This window comes from Schistocerca nitens, chromosome 2, assembly GCF_023898315.1.
Source record: "Schistocerca nitens isolate TAMUIC-IGC-003100 chromosome 2, iqSchNite1.1, whole genome shotgun sequence".
In the NCBI taxonomy this organism is placed as follows: Eukaryota; Metazoa; Arthropoda; class Insecta; order Orthoptera; family Acrididae; genus Schistocerca; species Schistocerca nitens.
Genome location: NC_064615.1, coordinates 1001124733 through 1001149950, shown reverse-complemented (window position 1 = coordinate 1001149950; position 25218 = coordinate 1001124733). Strand labels below are relative to the sequence as shown.

General features: G+C 43.4%; 1 protein-coding gene across 1 annotated transcript in view; it reads left to right on the top strand.

Annotated features, from left to right (window-relative positions):
- LOC126237329 (uncharacterized) overlaps positions 1-25218 on the top strand; it is a 386613-nt gene that overhangs the window by 242100 nt on the left and 119295 nt on the right. The window contains exon 2 of the mRNA XM_049947297.1: positions 7835-7953. The gene's annotated coding sequence lies outside the window, so the exon portion shown is untranslated. The remainder of the gene's footprint in view (positions 1-7834; positions 7954-25218) is intronic.

Here is a 25218-nt window from a genome sequence, read left to right as displayed (position 1 = left end):
CAAATGGTTCAAATGGCTCTGAGCACTATGGGACTCAACTGCTGTGGTCATAAGTCCCCTAGAACCTAGAACTACTTAAACCTAACTAACCTAAGAACAGCACACAACACCCAGCCATCACGAGGCAGAGAAAATCCCTGACCCCGCCGGGAATCGAACCCGTATGTGAAGTTTGTTGGGAGTCACTAAGTGTTATCATTTTCATGTTATAAATGAACGAAGTTGGAATACTTGAGCGCCATCAGCTTAAATACAAAGACTTAATTTCTAATTATAATACTTATCGTGTTAAACTTGATTAATAATTAATGAGTAGTTTATGACAGCATGGTAAAGATTTAAATTCGGTCAATAATTACGCGAAATATAGAAAATGAACTTTTTGTTGCCCCTGGAAGCCGTTGGATGCACCACCTGCAACGAAAAGTGCGGAACTGACACCCAAAACGGATTTTATACTGTAGATTGTAGATATAAACCATCCCTTAACGAAATGTACGATAATTTCGATGCAATTCTGCGACCCAGTAACGATGAGAGGTTGGCAACCGTGGCGCTATATGTCTTCTTCAAAATGGCGTCTGTAGAGGAGGTGCGTTCCAAGCAGAGAGTTGTCGTTTGAGTTTCTTTTGCCAGAAAACTAGAGCATCGCAGTTATTCATAGGCGCTTGCAGAATGTCTACGGAGAAGTGGCAATGAACAAAAGCACGGTGACTCGTTGGGCGAGGCATCTGTCATCATCCCTTCAAGGCCGCGCAAACTCCGATCGCCCGCGTGCGGGTCGCACACAACTGTGACTCCCGCAGTGTTGTAATGGACTCACACTCTCATTCGAGGTGATCGGCGGATCACAACAAACACCTCGCTGGACAACTGAACGTCTCTCTTGGTAGTGCTGACGCACTTCATTGGGCTGTTCTTTCTCATCCACTCTACAGCCCGGATCTCGCACCTAGTAAGTTCCACCTGTTTGGCTCAACGAAGGGTGCAATACGCGGGAAGCAGTTCCTGTGTCGTTGGGAGGTTATTAATGCAGTAAGACGTTGGTTTCTATACCGACCAGTACAGTGTCACCATGTGAGCATATGGGCCGCACCAGCAGGGTGACCTGAGGCCGTCACATTGAACGGAGACGTTATTGAAACATAGGGTTTGGTAGGCATGTGAGTGGGGAATAATATGGCGTATTGGTATCCTGAATAAAACTAATCTGCTTTCAGAAAACCAAAGGTTGTTGATTTACTTATTGAAAGTCCCTTGTATTATTATTATGATTGTTTTCAATTTTTTTAAACAAATATGATTTCTCAAATTTGGCGTGATCGTAGGACAATGGAGCTTTATGGAAACATTTGTAAGGACATACGGGCACGAAATAACGAATAAACTATTAAAAAAACACGTGTCTTACATATAACGATTCTCTCGAACGTAGTCAAGTGAAGACTCGTCTCATACTAGACGAGTGTAACCTCTATGTATGCGTGGTAGAGTAATGGTGGTGTACGCGTACGTGGAGAACTTGTTTGCGCAGCAATCGCCGACATAGTGTAGCTGAGGTAGAATAAGGGGAACCAGGGGAACCAGCCCGAATTCGCCGAGGCAGATGGAAAACCGCCTAAAAACCATCTACAGACTGGACGGCTCACAGAAACTCGACACAAGTCCGCCAGGCGGATTCGTGCCGCCCGCGGACCAGGCGCTACTTCTCAATCGGGAAAGCAATGCGTTAGACCGTACGGCTAACCGGGCGGCCCGTCATCCCGAGTAACTTCCAAAGCTGATATTATTTCCACACAGTTAACATTGAGACTATAGCAGGCATCGTGACGTCTCGACCAGGTGTTTCTGAAGGTTGTTTTACGGAGATGGAATATTTTGCAGTAAAAATTAAATAGCTAAACGGCTCATCGAACCTGAGAAGAGTGTAAATTTGTTGCAACAAGCGTAAAAACTAAGCCGCTTGAGGACAACACTCTACAGCACCCGGTCCTAGAAAGTTAAGGGAGTGAGCCGCACACAGCAAGAGGATTGATTTGTTTAATTCTATCATGGAGACCAGAGTAAGTACGAGTGATATTGCTGGTATTGTCGTATGACTTGCACTCATAGGCGATGCGGCTATCACTGCTATCGATCTTCTGTAAATATGTGTAGCAAAATGGGCACTCTAACAACATTTTCTTAGTGATTAACATTGTCGATTCACATAACTAATTCCGATTTACACTTTTTTATTTTTTATTTTACTAGGGCGTCTTAGCTCTAAAAAATAGGAAGATGTGTTATGAGTGTCACATACTAAACAACATTTTAGACTGAAATTTCAATGAATTACAAACTTCAACTGTGTACGGGTCTTTGATAGATATCAACGGGGGGCTTGAAAATGCGTGCCCGCACTCTAACCCCCCCCCCCTCCCCCTTCTTTAATATCTCATTTTGTTGGTTATTGTTCGTTGCATTTGTTCGGGGCGGACGTCCCATGATACCCGTTGAAGTGCATTATTGATCCACTCATTCAGTTTTTTTATTACAAATGGCAATTAACCCTCTGACCGAATACGCTGAGATACCATGCCTGCTAACCCCTAACCCACCGAAGACACAGGAATTAGCGCTGCTGCGAGGACTTATCCCGAGCACGTGACTCCCCCACCTCCCCCCCCCCCCCAACTGCAGACTCACATTTCCAACTTACTCCACACGCTACGAAAGTAGTGCTCCTTGCCCATAAATCTCAATGCTCGTGGCAAGGCCTAATCCCGAATGAGTTCGAGAGTAAGTGCGTATCCGCACAGAAATGACCTTTGGCTTGACGCATGTTTTGGACTGATACGAAGATGGATCAGAAATGAGCCGAAATTGGTACAGTACAAAAATTACCATCTTGATGTAGGTTTTTTATCCAGAAATGTTTTATTTCAATTAAGGGGACGTTTACTATCTTTGGTCCGAAAAAAGCATGTTCTTCGAGAATTTTTTTCTCGTGGTGTGTTATAGATATCAATGTCAAATTTGGTCAAAATGTTTATAGATATATCCTCTACAAACTAGAATTTTTTCGACTGGAAATGTCGAAGAACAAAGGCGGAAGTGCTGTCGGAACGAAACAAAATTTCGATGTAGAACTCCACGCGTGGTATGTCACAGGTCAGCCGGCTCGTCTGAAATCAAAACTAAGTTGACATTAGCGAAGTATATAAGATTGTTTAGGAGTTGTACCTTGCTTAAGTTATTTGGACCGTAGGAAACAAAATAGCGGTCATTTGAAAAAGTAGGTTTTTTTTCATCGATTTTTCGACTTCGTCGGCCAAGTAAAAATATTTATAGTTGACGGATCGGAATAAAAGTGGTACAACTCCTAGACAATTTAGTTAGCTTCGTCGGAAACAAAGAATCACGCCAATTGGTTCAGTAGATTTGACGTTACCATACCGCGCGATAAAAAAAAAGTCATTTCGAGAAAAATGGGTTTGAAGTTTTGACTACATATAAATGCAATATTATGGAACTTACGTTCAGTATGCTATTCCGGGTCCATAAACTAGTCCTTCCTCTTCCTCATAGAGGGCGTTCTGGTCGATCTGGGCCATCCTGCGCTGCTCCAGAGCCGCTCGTACGGCCGGTGACAAGCGGTTTTCGGCCGCTTGAAACCGGTGGTCGTCCGAATGCTTGTCGAACTGCATCGAGTAGAGTCCCAGGGTGACGTCCATCGTTGTCATGGTCTTGAGAATTGCTGAATACACTTCGTTCAAGCTGCTCACTGCCAGGAAAGTCGCAATATCCACAGTCTTTGCACCAGAATGCAAATGCCTGGGGGCTAACTTGTAAACACACGCGTTCAAACTTTCATTTGAATTTTGTGTGTTTCCTCCCAAGCACCGGTACAATAACTTGTCCTCCGAAAGGGCCTCGTAGATCGGATGAATCACTTTTTGAACTTCTTTGGGGAGCGGCTGGTCGTGTTGATATTCGTCCAGATGTCCGGTGGCCTCTGCAATGCGCCACATGCACCAACTAGTTTCCCCAGCCGGACAATTTTGATGTTGTGGGTGGTCATCCGTCTAGTACTTGTGGAAAAACGTTGACCAAATTGCCTTCTTCATCTGTTCCACCGAAATGGAATGCTGTCGGATTGTCAAGCCGTAGTACGTCGTAAGCCCCTTCATCACTTTATCAGTTTTAGTCATGGGAAAGCACATAGAATAACTTTTTACGGTTACAAAGTCGAAATTCCCGAAAAAAAATGGTGCGTGAAAATGGCCGATCTCAGGCAGGTGCATTTTTTTGTTCAACAGCGAATAACAAACATTTCCGTTCCGTATTCGGAAAAACCGTTTCAGGGGTGGATTCTAAACACTTTTATGTATCCAAAATTGCAGTTTTTTAAAAAATCGATTTTTTGAACCGAAAGGTAGTAAATTTCCCCTTCATATCTCAAGGACAGACTGATGGTAGACGTCAGGACGCAGAAAATTATCCTGGTGTTTTGGATCGAGCACTGCATCGTTGTTCAGGAAAGCAGTGGACTAACAGTAGATCATGCGACTGATGGCCAATGTTCTTAGAGGAAAAGATAGATAAAGAAGAATAGATGAAGATCTATTACGGATTGGTTTATGCCACCATTTATGATTATGGAGCAGTTGGCAGACAGAGATATGTAACCCTATTATCTGCGCATTTGTGCGGTTTGTGCTGCGAGACGCGGCAATGTGCAGCACCGCATGACGCCGGCTGGCAGGGACGAATAGCCGCATCAGTTTTCGTCCGTAATGGGGCGCAGCGAAGCGGCAAACACGGCCCAATGTGACACTCACTAGCCGGGCAGCGAGTGGCTCCCAATCAATAACCCATCTCGCGTGGCCGCCGCCACCACCTGTCGCCGAGAGTGACACATCTGCTGCTAAATGCATGCGCTCCAGGCCGCCGTTCTTTGCAACTCTTTAATGTTACCTTCTAGCAGGACCTTAACGCAGGGATGGCGATGGTGAGAGAGGCCCCAGACGACGGCGAACGCACCTAGTCGGCTCCCATTCAAACACAGCAATCACAGTACCTATCCGTACTAAAGATGGTGTAACTATGTAACGTTATTAAACGCAGAACTGTGCCTATAGCCCGATTAAAATTACTTGATAGCTCTCGCCTGTCATTTGCCGTTACAGCGTTGCCACATCGGCTGCCGGTTACAGCATCACATCAAAACTGCTAATAACGTGTAACGCGTATCGATGTTGATGAAGTGGCCGCCGCAAGGTATGTTGGAAATGCGAGGTACTCTGCCGACAGATGATTTTAAGTGACCAGTGACTAAACTGCGGCAAAAGACGCGTTTTGTAGTCCTGATTTTAAACGCATGTCCTACGCTAAACAGATTCCTGATCCGCAACGTGCCCAAAAACCAGCGGCCAACTGTACGCCGGTTAAAACTAACCTCTACGAGAAAACTCGAGGCAGAAAAAGGTCAGTTTCAGCGCTAACAGCAAACCGCAATTTCTCGCTATCATTCGTTACCTGGAACTATTGTCACACTGGCTTCGCGATCTGCGCGTCTCCATCCGGAGAGAAGTCCTCATTGCCACCTGGTTACAGATTATAGAAGACACAGGCAAATTCCAAATGCAAAAAGAATGATGGAAGGAAAAATAAGAGTGAATTAAAAAATCAACACGATGATGATAGTGACGCTACTAAGTATTAGAAATAAAAAAATCTACATTTAAACAAATTAACTGAATAAAAATAATAACGAAACTCTTGATTAGATTTAGAAATAAAAACTTTCGCTACATTTGAACAAATTTGTATCTACGTGAAGTTTTTACGCTAACCACTGCACTACGCCAGACACCTGGGGTAAGCAGTCGCAACGATGAATTGCAGCCCTAAAAAATTCGGCTTCATACAGCGTCCTGCGAAGCTAATCTAATGTACACTGATCTCTGTGCTTTAGATAACTGTATATGTGACTCTGAATCGCGTCTTGTGCGGAAGCATCCAGTAGTGGTTTGGTTAGTGCTGTGTTTGAAACATCTGTATTTCATTAGCATAACTGAGTGTGTGTGTATGTGTATGTGATGTTTTGGTGTTGTTATCATGCGTGATAAAATACGAAATAAAATTGCCAGACACAATTTCGGGATCCAAACACATCAAGAAGGAAAGCCGGACAATGAATTGGAAGTGAAGTGACCAACTCTTGTGGCAGTTCGGCAACAATCAGCTGGCCGGTGTGGCCGAGCGGTTCTAGGCGCTTCTGTCTGGAACCATGCGACCGCTACGGTCGCAGGTTCGAATCTTGCCTCGGGCATGGATTTGTGTGATGTCCTTAGGTTAGTTAGGTTTAAGTAGTTCTAAGTTCTAGGTGACTGATAACCTCAGATGTTAAGTCCCATAGTGCTCAGAGCCATTTGAACCATTTTTTTTGGCAATGATGAACGGTTCGGACGTGACGTTGAGCACTCTGACTGGAGGAAACCAGCTACAACGCGTGAATTGCCACCAATCAAGTAATTTTAATCGGACTACAGTAAACACGCAAACATTCAAGAAATTTAATAATTTAAACTAAAAAGGAATATGTAGGGGATCTATACAACGCAACTAAAGTAAGTTCTCCGGATATTCTCTGAGGAGGCAGAATGCCAGAATTAAGGAAAGATGGGTTCTGTTGAAAAGATTTAAAAGACAGTGCTTCGATAAATGAAATGATGAGAACAGTCTGTGCAGTCTTTTACAAATTTGTTGAATGTTTGATTTACCTAACGGGGCACCTTTTTCATCCTTTGATATCTGACAATTCACTTAAGATATTTTGCAGGTTACAGCTTTTTTTTCATTTTAATTCTCTAGCCATGACGAATTTTAGCTACGTAGACTTCGGATTAAATTGAATAGAAAATAATACATAAGAGTAATGACCTACATACGTCCAGTCGAAAATAACTTACTAGGCATAGTAGAACACACTACCTCTATGTTGTGGACGCATTCGCCAAAAACAGTTTTGAAAGCAGATACATGAAAGATAGTCTTCTACAACAGTTTCTGGAACGAACAAGAAATTATAGGAGGCTATCGAAAAGATTGTGAACAGACACTAGTGTTCGCCTTACCCCTCCTGTCTCACACAACAGAAGGGCACTTCCACACCAACAGCCGCCACATTCAGTACGCATTTTAGGCGGTATTTATAAATAAGGCAGTTGAGAAATCGTACTCCAGTCGAATACAGAGGATACGCCGATATTCGGAGGCTTTCTGTACGTGCATGTAATATTATGCCCCACGTTAGACGGACCTGATGCATTCATTTCGGAAATCTCTCGTCGATACTGAAAGAGAAATATTCAATGCGAACAAGAGGTGACCGAGACGTGTAACCAGTGGCACCCCATACCATCACGCCGGGTGATACGCCAGTATGGCGATGACGAATACACGCTTCCAATGTGCGTTCACCGTGCTCGACTCCTATTTGCAGCACACTTAACAGAGTGCTGATTAAAGAGTCTTAATGCAAGCTCTGCTTTTTCTAATGTAAATTCGCCTCTCAGGTTGCGTTATGCTATCATTAGCACTGTTCCCACTGAACAGGAGGCGTCAGATGTCTCCTAGATGGATCTGTTGGCAAATACAACTTGCCTGCTCAGAGAATATCCTGAGAACTTACTTTAGTTGCGTTCCGATCTACGCACTGTTGTCTGAATCTTGTTTTCTAAAGCCCGGTAGAAATCGAACTATCAAATGTCATATCAAAATTATTCCAATGATCTGACTGCATTATTGAGGATACTTAGTCTAACTAGATTTTTTTATCTATTGACAGCACTATTATCGTTCCGGAACTCCCCCGAGATTACGTCGCTGGTTACATGAGCTGCCAGAAATTCTCCTAATGTTCCTTTCTCTAGCTGAAAGTGGACACCGTCTGAGGCAAAATTCCAGGTAAGCTTCCTGTAGTCTTATTAGCATACAGTGGCTATTGTGCTTGGATATCCCTCTAAGCTTACTGCGCCACAGTCGGCGTCTCTTTTCATAGCAAGTGAATAAAAAGGTGCAGGTATTATTAAAATTCCGAAGAAGATTCTACGCTTTGATATAAAAGTTCGGTAAATTTGCAGCAAGCGTGGTAAGCTTACCGCAACCGTTTCCTGAAACTACGAGTTCCAGACGACGCCAATAAAGTGAATCCCTATCACGAAATTTTTACAAAAGTAGTTTGAATTGTGTAAGAAACAATCATCGCTTCTACTTCGGGCTCACTGCACATATTTATGTGCTGCTGCAAGTAGGACTCAGGAAAGGAGCTTGGATAAAAAATAATGGAATTGTACGTAAGTTTCAAAACAAAGAACATGTAAATGGTTAATACATTTCGTCCACTTTTGTGCATCTTAATTAAAATTCTTATAATATGGACGTCTAATGATCTACAGGATATTTTTTAAAAAACCTGTAGTTCTGGTTAATAGGATCATAGTTGCATTAACACGGCTATTTTGGAGGATAAATATTTACATAAAAATGCTCATCTTTTTACGTATTTTCATAGTATCGCATCACAGCCGTGTAGGTGGATTTAACGAAATTTTCCGTCTTTTAAGTGAGGTACAATTTCTGCAGTTTATTTTAATTTGTATACAAGTGTACATATCGTAAGTAACACTTGTGTTATACACAGAAGCACCAAAGAAACTGGTATAGGCATGCATATTCATATACAGAGATATGTAAACAGCGACTGACAGAGGTGCAACCCTTCCGCAAATTGCTGAAGATTTCAATGCTGGGGCATCACCAAGTGTTAGCGATGGAGCCATTCAACGAAATATCACCGATATGGGCTTTCGGAGCCGAAGGCCCACTCGTGTACCCTTGATGACTGCATGACACAAAGCTTTACGCCTCGCCTAGGCCCGTCAACACCGACATAGGACTGTGGATGACGAAACAAGTTGCCTGGTCGGACGAGTCTCGTTTCAAATTGTATCGAGCGGACGGACGTGTAAGGGTATGTACACCACCTCATGAATCCATGGACCCTGCATGTCAGCAGGGGACTGTTCAAGCTGATGGAAGCCCTGTAATGGTGGTTGGCATGTGCAGTTGCAGTGATATGGGACCCCTGATACGTCTAGATACGACTCTGATAGGTGACACGTATGTAAGCATCCTAGCTTATAAACTGCATGCATTGATGTCCATTGTGCATTCCGACGGACTTGGGCAATTCCAGAAGGACAATGCGACACCACACACGTCAATAATTGCTACAGAGTGGCTTTAGGAGAACTCTTGTGAGTTTAAACATTTCTGCTGGCCACGAGACTTCCCAACATGAACATTATTGAGCATATCTGGGATGCCTTGCAACGTGCTGTTCAGAAGAGATCTCCACCCCCTCGTACTCTTACGGATTTATGGACAGCCCTGCGGGATTCATGTTGTCAGTTCCCTCCAGCACTACTTGAGACATTAGTCGAGTCCATGCCACGTCGTACTGCGGCCCTTTGTCGTGCTCGCGGGTGCCCTACACGATATTAGGCAGATGTAGCAGTTTCTTTGGCTCTTCGGTGTTTATTGTGTTAAAACTACAATTGCTGTCGGGCGATGATCTGTGGTAATCAATAACGCTGTACCACGTCAGGGTTAAATGTAGTATGCAGCACACACAATACCGGATTGTATGTCGTTTCACAACATACTTTGAAGACTCACAACATTAGACTCATTGTCTCCACATTGTCACAGAGTCGTAAATTTCGTTGGAGAACTTGGCAGCAACGTGTAGTCGACACCAGCTACGAAACGAGAACTAAGTTTTGTAGATGTAGCTGATTTCAAATTTGTGAGGGCCCGTATTTCCGCGAACCGCTATGGTCTGCTAAATGAGTGATGGTTTCGTTGATAAAATTATGTCTGGAAGCCCTCCACCCCTATCCTGAGAGCCAGTAAAGTTCCATATTTCATGGAACATTGTTGTGGATGTGAGATCCCGTCGTATTCGCAACGATGAACCCCGCTGACGCTGAGAATCCCACGCATCTTAGCTTGTAGAAGAAATATTTTATTTAGTAATTCCATCTACGCCCTGTACACGTTTCTGATTTACGTAACTGTTATCTAGCTTATGGCTTCAGTTTTCTTGCGTAATAAATATAGGGTATTGTTTACTTATAGTTATTATGAATTCAATAATTCCTAAGAAAATACAAATTTATTTTAATCTTACTATAAATATTACATAATAGGTGGTTCGTGACAGGCTTGTGTTTCAGTACTGCGCTTGATTACGAAATTTCTTTTAACTGCAGATGCTGTACGTTGGTTGATTGACAGTGAAACTCTTGCAGCGAAATATCAGTTATTTTACGTTGAACTGAGAGATTGTATGAGTACTTCATTCTGTTTAGTTTGTTGTTATCCTTCACCGTACAACCGTCCGTCGTGCCGTTTCTTTAAAATTAGCGGTGTATTTTTCAATGATTTCAGACTACTGATTTCAACAATTTTAATTTGTGGGATAGACAATATTTTTATTGTGGAAAATGGGCAAATCCACTGACGTAAACGATTTTGACAAAGAGCAGAACGTTCTGGCCTGGAGCCCGGAAACTTTTTTTTTGAGTCATCGGTCTTCTGACAGGATCGATGCGGCCCACCACGAATTCCTCTCTTGCGCCAACCTCTTCATCCCAGAGTAACACTTACAACCTACCACCTCTATTACTTGCTGGATGTATTCCAATCTTGGTCTCACTCTACAGTTTTTTCCTTCTACAGCTCCCTACAGTACTATAGAATTCATTTCCTGATACCTTAACAGATGTCCCTATCATACTGTCCCTTCTCCTTGTCAGTGTTTTCCACACATTCTTTTCCTCTCCGGTTCTGCGTAGAACCTCCTCATTCCTCACCTTATCAGTTCACCTAATTTTCAACATTCTTCTCTAGCACCACATCTCAAATGCTTCGATTCTCTTCTGTTCCGGTTTCCCCACAGTCCATGTTTCACTATCATACAAAGCTGTGCTCCAAACGTACATTCTCAGAAATTTCTTCCTTAAATCAAGTCCCATGTTTGTTACTAGTAGACTTCTCTTGGCCACGTTTGCTCTTTTTTCCACTACTAGTCTGCTTTCGATGTCCTCCTTTCTCCGTCCGTCACTGGTTATTTTGCTGCCTAGGTGGCAGAATTCCTTAACTTCGTCTACCTCGTGACCATCGATCCTGATTTTACATTTCTCGTTGTTCTCATTTCTGCTACTTCTCATTGCTTTCATCTTTCTTCGTTTTTCTGTCAGCCCATATGCTGTAGTCATTAGACTGTTCATTCCATTCAGCAGATCATGTAATTCTTCTTCACTTACACTAAGAGTAGCAATGTCATCAGAGAATCGTATCATTGATATCCTTTTACCCTGAATTTCAATTCCACTACTGAACCTTTCTTTTATTTCCATCATTGCTTCTTCGATGTGCAGATTGAACACTAGGGGCGAAAGACTGCATCCCTGTCTTACACCCTTTGTAATCCGAGCATTTCGTTCTTGGTAGTCCACTCTTATTATTCCATCTTGGCTCTTGTACACATGGTATATTACCCGTCTCTCCCTCTAGCTTACCTCTATTTTTCTCAGAATTTCGAACATTTTCCACCATTTTACATTGTCGAACGCTTTTTCCAAGTCTTGCTTCCATTATCAACTACAACGTTAGATTTGCCTCTCTGGTGCCTTTGAAAGGGTACAGTACCGCCCGACATTGAAAATAGGTACAACATACTTCATTATTTTTGTCAGAACAACACATTTTTTTGTAAAATAACTCAATTTCAATTAATACAGCGAAGCCGGATACCAGTGTGGGAAAGAATGACAATTCATTTATTTAATTGATCACATGAGCACTCCCACAAAATAAATCCCTATATCCAGTTTGGTGAGATCTGTGAAATGAATGAATGTATGGTCGTCTGCTAACCGCAGATAGTGAATGTGAATATATGATCATCTTTGAGACGATCCTTTGGCCACCTTTGGTGGGACCAAAGAGGTGAAATTTACCTCAGCTTTGAGCGCCTGAAATGTGGCTGACCAATACGGTAGCAAGGTGCTCCCCCACTTCAGCAGAGGTGCGAGAGGACCTGAAGAACGGCCATGTTCCAGCACTCTGCCGCTGGATCTTGCGCTGTTAAGAACTGTTTTAGTTGTGCTCCGTAAAGACAAAAGAGTGGAGACATGGTATGCATGTGGAATATTTAAGAGTAGTTTGAAATAATAATTTCTCTGTTTCAGGAACTTTTGTGGGGAGAATTAAATGTCAGGCAGGTAATATTAATGGGATTGTAGTAATCTTCGGAAGTGACCAACGGTCACAATGAAACCACGTGTAGCAATAAGTTGAAATACTTCCGTGTGCTTAAGTTAAGCTGAATAACTAGCGTGTGTACAATAAGTTGAAATATTTAAGAAATAGCGTGTGTACCATAAGTTGAAATATTTAAGAAATGGCGTGTGCAGGACTTGAAATTAGAGACGAGTACTTCCACGTGGTGAGTACTGTGTGAGTCTCAAACTGTGTATGAGACAAAAGATAAAGAGAAGTACTCGTCCATGGTATCAGTTGAGGACTCGTGTGTGTGATGAATACGTTCTTAATATTACTTTGCGTGAGATGATTCCGTGTGACGCTAGAGTCAAACTCTGAGAGAGAAGCAAGGTGAGTCGGCCGTCTATCCAGCAACGCCACTTGGCTTGCATTGCACAGGAAGACGTGCATATATCTCCAGAGTTCATAGTAGGAAAGTAGAATTACAAAGTGGGGCAGTGTCTTGTGAAACTGGGATAAACACTAATTGAAGTGGGAAAGCTGAAAGTGATAGTGTTGTGACTATTTATTGTATTGTATTCCATGTTGTAGTGTGGTGTATGTCATGTAATTTGGGTATGTGTGGTTTGCATGGGAGAGTAGCAAGGTAGTTTCAAAAGATTAGTGGGTTATGCTTGTTCCTTCTGTACCGCTCGATCTGGAGGAAAGTTTCGTGATGATGATTGTGAGAGTCGAAGTGTGAGATATAATAAAAGATCCACCATCCTATCCAGAAAGTGCACTGTAGCGTTAAATAATTACGAGGCCATAGGATAGAAAATCACCAATGTAAAGCCATGCCCACTGGGCGGAATTTCTCATGTGTTATTGTTGTAGGTTATAGAATTTGTGTGTTTAGGTTATAGAATTTATCGGAATAAATAAGATAGTGAAAGAAAAAAGATTGGTGGACTTTTCCTTCGAATTGTATGTTGTCGTGATGTCCCGAATTTATAATGTGTGCGCCATTCATATTCAGTGCGGTGGCCACGTGTTGATAAAAGCCGTTAAATAAAAGACAAAAAGAAAATGTGGTATTGCCAGTGCGTAGTCAACAGTCAGAGTTCTGTAAATCACTGATAGTCAGATGTGCGTTTCCGTTGCGTATTATTCACACAGGAGGATAATTTGTAACTTAATTGTGAGTACGAGAGTTCATGTTACTCGATAAATAAGAATGAATCAACTCGCTTGGCAGACCACTCATCTTGCAGGCCTGACTGCTTGATGCCACAGTATGAGCAACGCATGTGGGTGCCTCTCACCTTTACCTTTCCTAAAGCCAAACTGATCATCATCTAACACATCTTCAATTTTCTTTTCCATTCTACTATATATTAATCTTGTAGGCAACTTGGTTGCATGAGCTGTTAAGCTGACTGTGCGATAATTGTCCCACTTGTCGGCTCTTGCACTCTTCTGAATTGTGTTGACGATATTTTTCCGAAAGTCAGATGGTATGTTGCCAGACTCACATATTCTTAATACCAACGTGAATAGTCGTTTTGTTGCCACTTCCCCCGATGATTTTAGAAATTCTGATGGAATGAAATGTATTCTTTCTGCTTCATTTGATATTATGTCCTCCAAAGCTCTCTAAAATTCTGATTCTAATACTGGATCCCCTATCTCTTCCATATCGACTCCTGTTACTTCTTCTATCACTTGAGCCAAATCTTCCCCCTCATACAGGCCTTCAATGTACTCTTTCCATCTATCCGCTCTCTCCTCTGCATTTAAAAGTGGAATTTCCGTTGCATTCTTAACGTTACCACTCTTACTTTTAATTTCACCGAATGTTGTTTTGACTTTCCTATATGCTGAGTCAGTCCTTCCAACAATAATTTCTTTTTCGATTTCTTCACATTTTTCATGCAGCCGTTTCGTCTTAGCTCCCCTTTACTTCCTATTTATTTCATTCCTCGGCTACTCCTGAGTTTCCCTGAACATTTTTGTACTTTCTTCTTTCATCGGTCAACTGAAGTATTTCTTCTGTTACCCATGGCTTCTTCGCAATTACCTTCTTTGTACCTATGCTTTTGTTTCCAAATTCTGTGACTACCCTTTTCAGTGATTTCCATTCTTCTTAGACTGTACTACCTACTGGGCTCTTCTTTATTGCTGTTTGTACAGCCTTAGAGAGCTTCAGCCTTAGAGAACTTGCTTAGTACTTCCATATTCCACTTCTTTGCGTATTGATTCTTCCTGACTAATCTCTTAAACATCAGTCTACTCTTCATCACTACTACATTCTGATGTGAGTCTATATTTGCTCCTGGGTCCGAGTTACAATCCAATATCTGATTTCGGAATCTCTGTCTGACCATGATGGAATGTAACTGAAATCTTTCCGTATCACCCGGCCTTTTCCAAATATACCTCCTCCTCTTGTGATTCTTGAACAGAGTAATACTAGCTAAAATTTATTAAAGAACTAATTTAGTCTTTCCTCTCTCCTTTCTTGTCCAAATCTCATATTCTTCTGTAATCTTCTCTTCTACTCTTTGCCCTTCAACTGCATTTCAGTCCCCCATGACTATTAAATTTTCATCTCCCTTTGCTTAATGTATTAATCTTTCAGTATCCTCATATACTTCCTCTGTCTCCTCAACTTCGGCTTGCAACGTCGGCATGTATACCTGAACTGTCGTTGTCGGTTTGCTGTAAATTGTAATAAGAACAACCCTACACTGAACAGTTCACAGTAATACACTCTCTGCCCTACCTTCCTATTCATGACGAATACTAATCCCGTTATGTCATTTTCCGCTGCTGTTGATATTACCCTATACTCATCTGACCAGAAATCCTTGTGGTCTTTCCATTTCACTTCACTGACGCCTTCTATATCTCGTAGTCTGAGCCTGTGAATTTCCCTTTTCAGATTATCTAGCTTCACTGCAACGTTCAAGCTTCTGACATTCCATGCCCCGACTCGTAGAACGTTACCTTTTCGTCGGTTATTCATGCTTTTCCTCATGGTCTCCTCCCCTTGACAGTCCTCTCCCGGAGATCCGAATGGGGGAATGTTCCGTAATCTTTTGCCAATGGAAAGATGATTATGACACTTTTTCAGTTACAGGCCACATGTTCTAGGGATACACGTTATGTGTATCTTTTGTATGTACGTCTTTAATGTACTGGTTTCTGTTGCCTTCTGCATCCTCATCCAGTTGATCACTGATGATTTTTCCACCTTTATGGCAGTTGCCCATCCCAAGGACAAGAGAGTGCCCTGAACCTCTGTCGGCTCCTCCCTCTTTGACAAGGCCGTTGACAGACTGAGGGTGACTGCTTATGGCGGAAGTCTTCGGCCGCCAATGCTGATTATTAATCAAAATTTAAGTGGTGGCGGGTTCTGTACCCGGGATCGAGGACTTTCTGATTACTAATCAAAGATGCTACTTCTTTTATTTAATTATTGTTTTGTTCGTTTTTGTTCGCTGTATTAGTTCGTGCTGGACGTCCCATTAATCCATTGGTCATCGATTCATCTACATCTACATATATACTCCGCTAGCCACCAAGCAGTGTGTGGCGGAGGGCACAATTTGCGCCAAAGGCAAAATCCCCCCTCTGTTCCACTCGCGGATCGCACGAGGGAAAAACAACTGTCTGAACGCCTCAGGACGAGGTATAATTTCCCTATCTCTGAATGGTGATCATTGCGCGATTTGAAAGTTGGTGGTAATAATATACGCTCTACATCCTCGGCGAAGATCGGATTTCGGAATTTAGTGAGCAGCCCCTTCCGCTTAGCGCGCCGTCTATCTGAAAGTGTATTCCACTTCAAACTTTCTATGAGAATTGTAACGCTCTCGCGATGGCTAAACGTACCAGTCACGAATCTTGCCGTTCTTGTTCCATCATCTTTCGGGCGTGCACTCGGGACAGCGACAATTCTTCTTGCGATATTTCGGCTAGAAACCTCCCAGCCATCTTCAAGGCGAGTCAGAGACTGAGTTCATAGCGTTTGCGCGTGCCTATTTATACGGAGAGTCACGTGATACAAAGCTGCTGAGGATTGAAATCGCATCCGTCAAAGATATCAAAGTCGCCACTACTGCGCTAGACATAGATAAGATGTATATAGCAAAGATAAACATAGAAGCGCAGAGTGCAAACAAAATAGTGCTGCTGCGAATCCACCGTGCTTGTAAATAAATAATTAATCTTTAAAAGTGGTAACATCTGTCGGAAGTGAATATGCAGAAATTCTTTCCGAACGAACGTGTGAAATTTCTGCATCTTCACTTCCGACAGATGTTACCACTTTTAAAGATTAATTATTTATTTAGGTGGATTCGCAGCAGCACTATTTTGTTTGCACTCTGCGCTTATATGTTTATCTTTGCTATATACATCTTATCTATGACTAGCGCAGTAGTGGCGACTTTGATATCTTTGACGCATGCGCTTTCAATCCTCAGCAGCTATGTATTACGTGACTCTCCGTATAAATAGGCACGCGCAAACGCTATGAACTCAGTATCTGACTCGCCTTGAAGATGGCTGGGAGGTTTCTACCCGAAATATCGCAAGAAGATTTGTCGCTGTCCCGAAAGATGATGGAACATTATGTCCGCCGGGAAAACTTCAAGAATCACCTTGCCGCTCTTCTTTGGACCTTCTGAATCTCTTGAATCAGACCCAATTGGTAAGAGTCCCATACAGACGAACAATAAGACTGGACGAACTAACGTATTGTAAGCAATTTCCTTTGTTGAAGGATTGCATAGTTTCAGGATTCTACCAATAAACCACCTTGACCGTTACTTGTGTAATCTGATCATTCCATTTGAGACCATTTCCAATAGTCACACCCAGATACTTGACGGATCTTACCGCTTCCAAAGACTGCGCATTTATTTTGTACTCGTACATTACTGGGGATTTTCGTCTTGTTATACGCAGTAGGTTACACTTACCAGTATTGAGAGAGAACCGCCAGTCATTACACTACGCATTTATTTTCTGCAAATCCTCATTGATTTGTTCACAACTTTTGTGTGACACTACTTTCCTGTAGACTACAGCATTATCGGCAAACAGTCTAATACCGCTGTCAATACCATCAACCAGATCGTTTATGTAAACCGTAGAAAGCAGGGGACCTATTACGCTGCCCTGGGGCAGACCTGAAGTTACGCTTGTTTCTGTTGAAGTCACCCTCTTCAGCACGACATACTGCTCTCCGTCTGTTAGAAAACTTTCTATCCAACCGCATATGTCATCGGATAGGCCGTAACCGCGCACTTATTGGAGCAAGCGACAGTGCAGAACTGACTTGACAGCCTTTCGAAAGTCGAGAAATATGGCATCAACCTGGGAGCCGGTATCGAGAGCCTGTTGTATATCATGCACAAAAAGGGCCAGCTGTGTATCGCATGACCGCTGTTTCCTAAAACCGTGCTGGTTTATGCAGATGAGCCTCTCAGAGTCTAGAAAGGTCATTACGAACACAAAATATGTTCCATGATTCTACAACAAATCGATGTCAGTGAAATTGGCCGGTAAATATGTGCATCCGGTTTTCTAGACTTCTTATGGATTGCTATGACCTGGGCCTTCTACCAGTCACGTGGAACTTTCGCTCTTCCAATGACCTCTAATAGATGATGGATAAGAATGGTGCTATATTTGTAGCATAGTCAACATAAACTCTTACGGGGATACCGCCTTGGCCAGATGCCTTCCTGGCGTCTAAAGACCTTAACTGTTTTACAATCCGAGATACACTAAACACTATGTCAGCCATCATTTCGTTTTGTGACGTGACCTGTGCATTTTGTTAATATTTCTTGTCCAAATTCGCTTTTCTAGAGTCATCTTTTTATAAATACAAAATACAGTATCAAAGGAAGCGATACGGTTCCAAAAACCTTTTCAAGTCTCAGACATCTATAGTGTATATGTGCAGACTGGAGCGACGAATGAAAATTTTTGTACCACGGTCAGGATTCGAACCCAGCTCGGCTGCTCATTAGGCAGAGCCACTAACCACTACGCCACCCTGGCACATTGTCTTTGCACAACTGCACAGACTACGCTAACACACCCCCATCCTCAACCCAGGGTGGCATAGTGGTTAGCGCATCCGCCTAGCGAGCAGGAGACATGGATTCACAGGTATCGCAGGTATCGCAACCTCCTAATAGACCAGAAGACGTTCCTCTGCAGACTAGAGAAACCTGTGGTGCCAACATGATGAATGTGCAGCCCACAGTGCACGCCTTCGAGAACTGTTTTCCCAATCGTTGGACTGGACATGCGGGACCTATACATTGATCTTCACGTTCCCCGTATTTGACGGCGGTAGACTTTTTTCACTGGGGTAAGCTGAAAGAGACTGTCTACACCCTATGATATGCAACGAGTTATTACTGCAGCCTGCTCGGACATCTCGGCTGAAATGCAAGCGTGTGTGCAACAGTCGTTCCATAACAGACTGGAACCGTGTATAGCCGCTGCCGGTGGTCATTTTGAGCACAGCCTGTGATGGTCAGTCTCAGAATCCACGTAACTAGTACATGCACTGATGATGTTCTTTGATATGGACTGCCACAGGTATTGTATAAGTGTCGTAAACAAATCGCACCAGAATCCTGCAACAAACACCACTGAAATTCTAATTTCCCCTATTTTTAGTCTGTTAATGTCAATAGGCACCGTTCCATATAAAAAATGGACGATTTCACAAAAAATACGCTGTCCAAGTATTATTACAATGTGTTTATTGGCTAATAATACGAGCACCTCCATACCACTCTATTCTCCGGAAACGGCACATCAATAGCACTTTCCGTTTCCGCAATATTTGCGGTGCAAGTCTTAAGTTCAAATGGTTCACATGGATCTAAGCACTGTGGGACTTAACATCTGAGGTCATCAGTCCCCTTGACTTAGAACTACGTAAACCTAACTAACCTAAGGACATCACACACATCCATGCGCGAGGCAGGATTCGAACCTGCGACCGTAGCAGCCGCGTGGATCCAGACTCAAGCGCCTAGAACCGCTCGTCCACAACGGCCATCTTTTAAGTGATTCATCCTGTATATCTTCTGACTAGGAGATAGGTACAGCGTAATTCGTTAATGAAAAAAAAAGAACCTTTGCAGTAGTTGAAGCGAGTCCTAATGATTTTCTGTCTACAAAGACTGCTGAAGGCGTCGCAACAACATCAAGAAGACAGCCAATGGCTTACCAGTATATTGGCTCTCGCTACGTTTTACAGTACAAGACCATTGTTTGTTATGTTACGTTTTTCTCTGCTTCCCTGATTATCTGTGTTGTTGTTTTTTTTATCAAACTTGTATATCACACAGTGTTATAATTTCCATATTAATATTAGATGAGTAAAAATGTGAAATACAAATAAAGGTGGATTTTCCATACGCATTTAACTTTAATCTCTGTTTTCCTAGTTTCTGTTGCACTGCGTTAGTCAGTTTGGCCTCTGAATGGCACATTACTGTGCTTGTAAGGAGCACGCTATCGATATCTCCTGACGGGGATACTGGAGGCTGTCGAGACGAAGCGTCGCGAGGAGCTGCCCGAACGAGACTGTCTGCTCAACGAAAGTGCACCAGTCACGCATGTTGTTTCTTTGGGCTGTCAGATTCTGCCTCAACCCTCATATTCTTCTGACATCTTTCTTGGATGGAGAAAGCATTAGTTGGCAGCTATTTCAAGAATGACGAACATATGATTCCTGACGTGCAACATTTCCTGAGCAGGCTAAACATCCATTGTCGGAAAAAAATGTGTTGCATTAAAGGGCGAGTTAAATATAGGTTACCAGATATCATACTCACAGCTTCATTTTCTTAAATTGATGGATAACTAAGACTTTTTGATGTCTCTTGTAAACACATCAAAACAAGTTTTGCATCTCCCAGGTTCCCAGAACTCCTGAAGAAAGATATTGGCTGCCGATATTTTATCACAGACACAGCCCCTTAGACTGTTCAGAGATGTCACTAAAGCCGCCCAAAGATGTTAACAACCATGCATGAGCAGCGCCTATTAGACGGAGGGGGTCCGACAGCCGATCAGTTCCAGGCATTCCACCAGGAAGGAGGCACATGGTTCGTGCTGTCCGTAGTTCACCCATGCCTAGACGGTCAATATCACGGTTCGATAGCGTCCGCATCGTTACTTTGAGCCAGGAAAGGCTCTCAACAAGGGAAGTGCCCAGGAGTCTCGGAGTGAAACAAAGCGATGTTGTTCGGACGTGGAGGGGATACAGAGAGACAGGAACTGTTGATGACATGCCTCGCTCAGGCCGCCCAAGGGTTACTCAAAAACTGGCTCTGAGCACTATGGGACTTTACTGCTGGGGTCATCAGTCCCCTAGAACTAAGAATTACTTAAACCTAAATAACATAAGGACATCACATACATCCATGCCCGAGGCAGGATTCGAACCTGCGACCGTAGTGGTAACTCGGTTCCGGACTGTGGCGCCTAGAACCGCTCGGCCACTCCGGCCGGCCCCAAGGGTTACTACTACAGTGGATGACCGCTACCTACGGATTAAGGCTCGAAGGAACCCTGACAGCAACACCCCCATGTTGAATAATGCTTTTCGTGCAGACACAAGACGTGTTACGACTCAAACTGTGCGCAATAGGCTGCACGAGGCGTAACTTCACTCCCGACGTCCATGGCGAGGTCCATTATGCAACCACGACATCATGCAGCGCGGTACAGATGCGCCCAACAACATGCCGAATGGACCAGTCAAGAATGACATCACGTTCTCTTCACCGATGAGTGTCGCATATGTCTTCAACCACACAATAGTCGGAGGCGTGTTTGGAGGCAACCCGGTGAGACTGAACGCCTTAGACGCACTGTCCAGCGAGTGCAGCAAGCTGGAGGTTCGCTGCTGTTTTGGGGTGGCATTATGTGGGGCTGACGTACGCCGCTGGTGGTCATAGAAGGCGCCGTAACGGCTGTACGATACGTGAATGCCATCCTCTGACCGGTAGCGCAACCATATCGGCAGCATATTGGCGAGGCATTCGTCTTCATGGACGACAATGCGCGCCCCCATCGTGCACATTTTGTGAATGACTTCCTACAGGATAACGACATCCCTCGACTAAAGTGGCCAGCATGTTCTCCAGACATGAACCCTGTCGAACATACCTGGGATAGATTGAAAAGGGCTGTTTATGGACGACGTGGCCCAGCAACCACTCAGGGATCAACGCCCAATCGCCGTTGAGGAGTGGAACAATCTGGACCAACAGTGCCATAATGAAGTTGTGGATAGGCATGCATCAATCCAATAGGACGTGCTACTAGGTATTAGAGGTACCGGTGTGTACAGCAATCTGGACCACCACCTCTGAATGTCTCGCTGTATGGTGGTATGATATGCAAGGGCGGAAAATATATTTATGTTGATCTCTATTCCAATTTTCTGTACAGGTTCGGGAACCCTCGGAACCGAGGTGATGCAAAACTTTTTTGATGAATTTTGTCTGCGATTCTTAACATTGCCGTCTGTTTCCCTCCAATAGTACTAGATGGTAGAGTCACACTAATGTGACCGTCGCCTCAGTTCGACCTCAGTCGCACAATAGTCACTCACATAGGTCAAATGGCAGCACTAGCAGTTGAGGGTATGTAAAGCGTGTCGGGTGGATGCGGACAACAACGCAATCGTCGCAATGCAGAAACGGAGCGATTTATGTGACGTGCAAAAGAGCATGATCATTGGCTTTCGGGCGAAATGTGGAAACATTCCCGAAACGGCAAAGTTATAAACTATTCGTGTGCCGCCATAGTTAAAGTATGCCGTGCATGGCAAAATGGCGCTATCCAAAGCCGGTGCACCACGGGCCGTAGATGACAGGGGTGAACGACGGCTGTGGATATATGTACAAGTTAATAGATGTGCAACTGTTGAGGTGTCTGCTCAGTGACCATTGAGAGGACGTTGCTGCATGTGGGCCCCCGCACTAGGGCCGGGTTCATGCACCCACGCTTACTGTCGTTCATTAGCGAGGAAGGATGGAATTTGCACAATAGCACAACTGCACATCCACTGAGTGCTGACAAGTGGTCTTTTCAGATGAATCACGTTTAATGCTTCATCGGACAGGGCCGTCGCCCTGTACGTCGTAGCAAACAGCCGGCAACCAGGAGTAAGTGATATGGACTGGGGAATATTTTCCTGGAATTCCCTCGGTGATGTCAGCATTCGTTAATACGCAATGGGTCAACACAAGTATGTCTCTATGCACCCCTAAATGCGGTTTGTTTTTCCTGGCACCTAACAGCAGGACAATGCAACTTGTCACGCCATTCGCAGTGTACGTACGTCATTCGAAGAGTATCAGGATGAGTTTGTCGTACTGCCCTGGCCCCCAAACCCTCAGATTTAAACCAATCAAGAATCTGTGCGACCACCTCGATTGGGCTGTTCGTGCCATGAATTCTCAACCGAGAAACCTAGCTCAGCTAGCTACGGCAATGGAGTAGGCCTGGTTCCTCATCCCTGTCGGTACATTCTAGAACTCACTGATTCTCTTCGAGCACATCTCGCAGAGGTCTACGATGCAAAAAGTTGGTTTTCAGACTTTCATAGGTGGTCACATTAATGTTAGCTGACAGTGTAGCTACCTCATGTTTCGACAGTTCGTATAGTCACCACCGCGGGTCTAACATACAGGGTGATTCAAAAAGAATACCACAACTTTAGGAATTTAAAACTCTACAACGACAAAAGGCAGAGCTAAGCACTATCTGTCGGCGAATTAAGGGAGCTATAAAGTTTCATTTAGTTGTACATTTGTTCGCTTGAGGCGCTGTTGACTAGGCGTCAGCGTCAGTTGATGCTAAGATGGCGACCGCTCAACAGAAAGCTTTTTGTGTTATTGAGTACGGCAGAAGTGAATTGGCTGTTCCCTCAGCTCGAACAAGAAGCACAACAATTCATATTTCAGCAGGATAGAGCGCCACCACATTGGCACTTATCTGTCCGTAACTACCTGAACGTCAACTACCCGAGGCGATGGATCGGCTGCCAGGCAGCCCGTGACAGAGCACTTCATCACTGGCCTCCAAGAAGCCCTGATCTTACCCCCTGCGATTTTTTCTTATGGGGGTATGTTAAGGATATGGTGTTTCGGCCACCTCTCCCAGCCACCATTGATGATTTGAAACGAGAAATAACAGCAGCTATCCAAACTGTTACGCCTGATATGCTACAGAGAGTGAGGAACGAGTTGGAGTATCGGGTTGATATTGCTCGTGTGTCTGGAGGGGGCCATATTGAACATCTCTGAACTTGTTTTTGAGTGAAAAAAAAACCTTTTTAAATACTCTTTGTAATGATGTATAACAGAAGGTTATATTATGTTTCTTTCATTAAATAAACATTTTTAAAGTTGTGGTATTCTTTTTGAATCACCCTGTACTTTACTAACTATGAATGAAGTATTGTGTTTCAGCAAACGCTTTTATTGAAGATCTAGCACAGTTACTTCTGGGAAGTTTACATCTACATCTACATCGATAGTCCGCAGTCCACCTTACGGGTACCCCTTCCCATTACTACTCACAGCCTTCCCTTTTCCACCCCCATTAGTTGTAAAAGCTTACAATATGACAACCACGCAAATCCTAAGTGAGAAGTTAAGGGAAGCCTAAGAAATTTTGACTTTTCCGTAGGACATACCCTAATTGCTGTTTCTGTCACTAGGACACAGTATAGTTATTCCAAGAGTAAGGCGGATGAGCAGGAAAAACAAACTGTAATGTTCGGGAACATCATTAGCAATGTCCTGCTTGAGAGACAAATCGTTTAAATATCTGGGCGTAACGTTGCGGAGCGATATGAAATGAAACAAGCATGTGGGGATTGTGGTAGGAAAGGCAAAAGATTGACTTCGGTTTATTGGGAGAATTCTAGGAGTGTGTGGTTTACCTGTAAAGGAGACCGCATATGCAACATAGTGCGACCTGTTCTTGAGTACTGGGATGCGTACCAGGTCGGGTTCAAGAAAGACATCGAAGCAATTAAGAGGCAGGCTGCTAGATTTGTTACTGGCATCTTCGAACACAACGACAGTGTTACGGAGATACTTCGTGAACTCAAATGGGAATCCCTGGAGGGAAGGCGACGTTCTTTCCGAGGAGCATTATTGACAAAATTTAAAGAACCAGCATTTGAAGCTGACTATAGAACGATTCTATTGCCTCCAAAATATATTGCGCGCTTGGACCACAGAGATAAGAAATGAGAAATTAGGGCTCATACGGAGGCACATAGAGAGTAATTTTTCCCTCATTCTATTTGGGGGTGGAAAAGGGAAGGCTGTGAGTAGTAATGGGAAGGGGTACCCGTAAGGCGTACTGCGGACTATCGATGTAGATGTAGATGTAAACTTCCCAGAAGTAACTGTGCTAGTGAACCACTCCCGCTTTTCACCGATAGATGACAGCATTAATCTCTTCCAAAAACTGATTCTTCGAGAGCGAGCTACTGAAGTTGTGGCCAAAAACTAATTATGGACAAGTGTGAGAAAATCGAGTTGTTCTTTTAACAAGGTCGAAGTATTTACGAAGAAACATTGCTCATATCAGATATTTAGTCTGTAACATTCAAGTAGGCTTATTACTCTTCACACAACAATTATCTATTGAAAGAATAACGCTGGCTGTCTCAATAGCTGCAAGCATTTCGTATGGCATCTCCTTATACTGTACTACTATTTCCTCTTCGGTGATCAATATTAGGCAGAATGACAGAAAGCTACATGCTGCGGAGAGGGGCAATGCATGTGACATTACGTGGTTCCCCAGGAAGGTACAAACTCGATA